The sequence below is a fragment of the Arachis stenosperma genome, chromosome 10 (assembly GCF_014773155.1).
Source record: "Arachis stenosperma cultivar V10309 chromosome 10, arast.V10309.gnm1.PFL2, whole genome shotgun sequence".
NCBI classification, from domain to species: Eukaryota; Viridiplantae; Streptophyta; class Magnoliopsida; order Fabales; family Fabaceae; genus Arachis; species Arachis stenosperma.
The window spans coordinates 97,927,057-97,932,439 of record NC_080386.1 but is presented as its reverse complement, the minus strand read 5'-3'; the positions used below and the strand labels follow the sequence as shown (position 1 = coordinate 97,932,439).

General features: G+C 38.9%; 1 non-coding gene across 1 annotated transcript; it reads left to right on the top strand.

Annotated features, from left to right (window-relative positions):
* Positions 1-762: 762 nt before the first annotated feature.
* LOC130958299 (small nucleolar RNA R71) lies at positions 763-870 on the top strand. The gene has a single exon (XR_009077428.1). It is a non-coding gene; the product is annotated as a small nucleolar RNA R71 (small nucleolar RNA).
* Positions 871-5,383: the final 4,513 nt, after the last annotated feature.

The following is a 5,383-nucleotide window of genomic DNA, read 5'->3' as shown; positions in this document are numbered from 1 at the left end:
GGCCATATTGATGGCTTTGCACTCTCCTTTTGAATTTTCTTCTGTGTTGCTTGGGAGAGTACTTGGAGGGAGTTCAGTAACTTTCTTGCTCAACTGTCCCACTTGTCCTTCCAAATTCCTAATGGAGGACCTTGTTTCATTCATGAAACTTTGAGTGGTTTTAATTAGATCAGAGACCATGGTTGCTAAGTCAGAGGGGTTCTGCTTAGGATTCTCTGTCTGTTGCTGAGAAGATGATGGAAAAGGTTTGCCATTGTTAAACCTATTTCTTCCACCATTATTATTGAAACCTTGTTGAGGTCTCTCTTGATTCTTCCATGAGAGATTTGGGTGATTTCTCCATGAAGAATTATAGGTGTTACCATAAGGTTCTCCTAGGTAATTCACCTCTTCCATTGAGGGGTTCTCAGGATCATAAGCTTCTTCCTCAGATGAAGCCTCCTTAGTACTGCTTGGTGCATTTTGCATTCCAGACAGACTTTGAGAAATCAAATTGACTTGTTGAGTCAATATTTTATTCTGAGCCAATATGGCATTCAGAGCATCAATCTCAAGAACTCCTTTCTTCTGACTTGTCCCATTGTTCACAGGATTCCTTTCAGAAGTGTACATGAATTGGTTATTTGTAACCATTTCAATGAGCTCTTGAGCCTCTGTAGGCGTCTTCTTCAGATGAAGAGATCCTCCAGCAGAGCTATCCAAAGACATCTTGGACAGTTCAGAGAGACCATCATAGAAAATACCTATGATGCTCCATTCAGAAAGCATGTCAGAAGGACATCTTCTGATCAATTGTTTGTATCTTTCCCAAGCTTCATAGAGGGATTCTCCATCCTTCTGTCTGAAGGTTTGGACTTCCACTCTAAGCTTACTCCATCTTTGTGGTGGAAAGAACTTTGCCAAGAAGGCATTGACTAGCTTTTCCCAAGAGTCCAGGCTTTCTTTAGGTTGAGAGTCCAACCATATCCTAGCTCTGTCTCTTACAGCAAAAGGGAATAGCATCAGTCTATAGACCTCAGGGTCAACCCCATTAGTCTTGACTGTGTCACAGATTTGCAAGAACTCAGCTAAAAACTGATGAGGATCTTCCATTGGAAGTCCATGGAACTTGCAATTCTGTTGCATTAGAGAAACTAATTGAGGCTTAAGCTCAAAGTTGTTTGCTCCAATGGCAGGGATAGAGATGCTTCTCCCATAAAAATCAGGAGTAGGTGCAGTAAAGTCACCCAGCACCTTCCTTGCATTGTTTGCATTATTGTTGTTTTCGGCTGCCATGTCTTCTTCTTCTTTGAAGAATTCGGTCAGGTCCTCTAAAGAGAGTTGTGCTTTGGCTTCTCTTAACTTTCTCTTCAAGGTCCTTTCGGGTTCAGGGTCAGCTTCAACAAGAATGCCTTTGTCTCTGCTCCTGCTCATATGAAAGAGAAGAAAACAAGAAAATGTGGAATCCTCTATGTCACAGTATAGAGATTCCTTGAGGTGTCAGAGGAAAAGAGAAATAGAAAGAAGAAGGAGAAGAAGAATTCGAACTTTACTTAGATAATGTTCGAATTGTGCATTGAGAAGGAGTGGTACTCCATAAATAGAAGGATGTGAGAAGGAGGGAAGAAGATTTTCGAAAATTAATTAAAATATTTTGAAAACATTTTTGAAAAACACTAATTGATTTTCGAAAATAAAAGTGGAAAAGAAATCAAGTGATTTTTGAAAAAGATTTTTAAATTAGAAATCAAAAGGATTTGATTGAAAACTTATTTTGAAAAAGATGTGGTTAAGAAGATATGATTGGTTTTAAAAAGATGTGATTGAAAAGATATGATTTGAAAACAATTTTAAAAATATATGATTTGAAAACAATTAAAAAAAAGATTTGATTTTTTTTTTTAAAAAATAATGACTTGCCTAACAAGAAAAGATATGATTCAAACATTAAACCTTTCTTAACAGAAAAGGCAACAAATATGAGATGTTCAATCAAATCATTAATTGTTAGTAAGTATCTTTGAAAAAGGAAAGAAATTGATTTTGAAAACATTTGATTGAAAAGATATGATTTGAAAAAGATTTGATTTTGAAAAACTTGAAAAAATTTGATTTGAAAAACAAAATCTTCCCCCTAGCACCATCCTGGCGTTAAACGCCCAGAATGGCATCCATTCTGGCGTTTAACGCCCAAAATGCACCCTTTTTGGGCGTTAAACGCCCAACCAGGTACCCTGGCTGGCGTTTAAACGCCAGTCTGCCTTCTTCACTGGGCATTTTCGAATGCCCAGCTTTTTCTGTATAATTCCTCTGCAGTATGTTCTGAATCTTCAATTCTCTGTATTATTGACTTGAAAAGACACGAATTAAAAATATTTTTGGATTTTTTTATAATCAAAATGCAACAAGAATCAAATAACAATGCATGCAAGACACCAAACTTAGCAGTTTGTATACTACTGACACTACATGAGACACATAAACACTCAAGTCAAGAGAATTCAAAGATCAGAGTAAGAAATCATCAAGAATTACTTGAAGATCCTTAAGACTCATGAATGAATGCATGCAATTGACACCAAACTTAAGATGAGACACTAGACTCAAACAAGAAACATCAAATATTTTTGTGCTTTTCGAAAATTAAGTGAAAACATCAAAATTCTTAATGAGAATTCCAGGAATCAGGGCAATGCTAGTCTAAGACTCCGGTCCAGGAATTAGACATGGCTTCACAGCCAGCCAAGCTTTCAAAGAAAGCTTCGGTCCAAAACACTAGACATGGCCAAAGCCCAGCCAAGCCTTAGCAAATCACTGCTCCAAAAGCAAGATCAACAAGCTCTTGTGATGATAAGTTGAAACCTCGGTCCAATGAGATTAGACATGGCTTCTCAGCCAGCCAGATCTCAACAAATCATCATGAAACTCTAGAACTCATCTTCAAGAATTTCGAAAAAAATAAATGCCTAATCTAAGCAACAAGATGAACCGTCAGTTGTCCATACACAAGAACAATCCCCGGCAACGGCGCCAAAAACTTGGTGCACGAAATTGTGATCAATACTTTTCAAAACATAAACAATCCCTAGTAATGGCTCCAAAGACTTGGTGCTCAATACCATGGCATAAACACAACTTCGCACAACTAACCAGCAAGTGCACTGGGTCGTCCAAGTAATAAACCTTACGCGAGTAAGGGTCGATCCCACGGAGATCGGTGGCATGAAGCAAGCTATGGTCACCTTGCAAATCTCAGTCAGGCAGACTCAAATGTATAATGGTGATGAACAAAAATAACATAAAGATAAAGATAAAGATAGAGATACTCATGTATATCATTGGTGAGAGCTTCAGATAAGCGAATGAAGATGCCTTCCCTTCCGTCTCTCTGCTTTCCTAATGTCTTCTTCCAATCCTTCTTACTCCTTTCCATGGCAAGCTCGTGTAGGGTTTCACCGTTGTCAATGGCTACCTCCCATCCTCGCAGTGAAAGCTAATGCACGCACTCTGTCACAGTACTGCCAATCACCGGTTTGGTTCCCTCCCCTACCGGAATAGAATCCCTCTTTTGCGTCTGTCACTAACGCCCAGTAGGTTACAGGTCTGAAGCACGTCACAGTCATTCAATCATTGAATCCTACTCAGAATACCACAGACAAGGTTAGACCTTCCGGATTCTCTTGAATGCCGCCATCAGTTCTTGCCTATACCATGAAGACTCCGATTAAAGAATCCAAGAGATATTCACTAAGCCTCGGATGCTTGTAGAACAAGAATGGTTGTCAGTCACCTTGTTCATGGGTGAGAATGATGATGAGTGTCACGGATCATCACATTCATCAAGTTGAAGAACAAGTGATATCTTGGTAAAAGAACAAGCGGAATTGAATAGAAGAACAATAGTAATTGCATTAATACTCGAGGTACAGCAGAGCTCCACACCTTAATCTATGGTGTGTAGAAACTCCACCGTTGAAAATACATAAGAACAAGGTCTAGGCATGGCCGAATGGCCAGCCTCCCAAAGTGAGTTCAATCATCAAAACATGATCAAAAGACTCTCTATCGATCCGATGATCTCTAATACAATAGTAAAAGGTCCTACTTATAGAAAACTAGTAGCCTAAGGTGTACAGAGATGAGTAAATGACATAAAAATCCACTTCCGGGCCCACTTGGTGTGTGCTTGGGCTGAGCAATGAAGCATTTTCGTGTAGAGACTTCTCTTGGAGTTAAACGCCAGCTTTTATGCCAGTTTGGGTGTTTAACTCCCAATTAGGTGCCAGTTCCGGCGTTTAACGCTGGAATTTCTGTAGGTGACTTTGAACGCCGGTTTGGGCCATCAAATCTTGGGCAAAGTATGGACTATCATATATTGCTGGAAAGCCCAGGATGTCTACTTTCCAACGCCGTTGAGAGCGCGCCAATTGGGCTTCTGTAGCTCCAGAAAATCCACTTCGAGTGCAGGGAGGTCAGAATCCAACAGCATCTGCAGTCCTTTTGAGTCTCTGGATCAGATTTTTGCTCAGGTCCCTCAATTTCAGCCAGAAAATACCTAAAATCACAGAAAAACACACAAACTCATAGTAAAGTCCAGAAAAGTGAATTTTAACTAAAAACTAATAAAAATATACTAAGAACTCAACTAAAACTACTAAAAGCATACTAAAAACAATGCCAAAAAGCGTACAAATTATCCGCTCATCAGATGTCTACTTTCCAACGCCGTTGAGAGCACACCAATTGGGCTTTTGTAGCTCCAGAAAATCCACTTCGAGTGCAGGGAGGTCAGAATCCAACAGCATCTGCAGTCCTTTTGAGTCTCTGGATCAGATTTTTGCTCAGATCCCTCAATTTCAGCCAGAAAATACCTGAAATCACAGAAAAACACACAAACTCATAGTAAAGTCCAGAAAAGTGAATTTTAGCTAAAAACTAATAAAAATATAATAAGAACTCAACTAAAACTACTAAAATCATACTAAAAACAATGCCAAAAAGCGTACAAATTATCCGCTCATCAGGTGGAAAGTTCTCTAATTTACTGGAGTATAAACTCCTTTGATTGATTTCCTCATTTTCTTCCATAGGATCTTGCATTGTATCTCTTGGGAAGGAATTTGCTTGTTCCTCTTCCTGGTTATTGATTAGCGACTGCACATGTTTATCTACCTTTTTTACACTTGTCTTTATATCATGTAGAAATTCTTTCATGAGAAGCTCAAGATCTGACGGTATTTGAGATGAATAAGGAGATGGTGGCTCTTGATATGCATAAGAAGAAGATGATGGTTCTTGATAAGTGTAAAAAGAGGATGATTCTTGGTTTGAATAGGAAGATGGTGGCTCTTGATATGGGTAGAAGGATAATGGTTCTTGATATGGATAGAGAGGTGGTGATTCT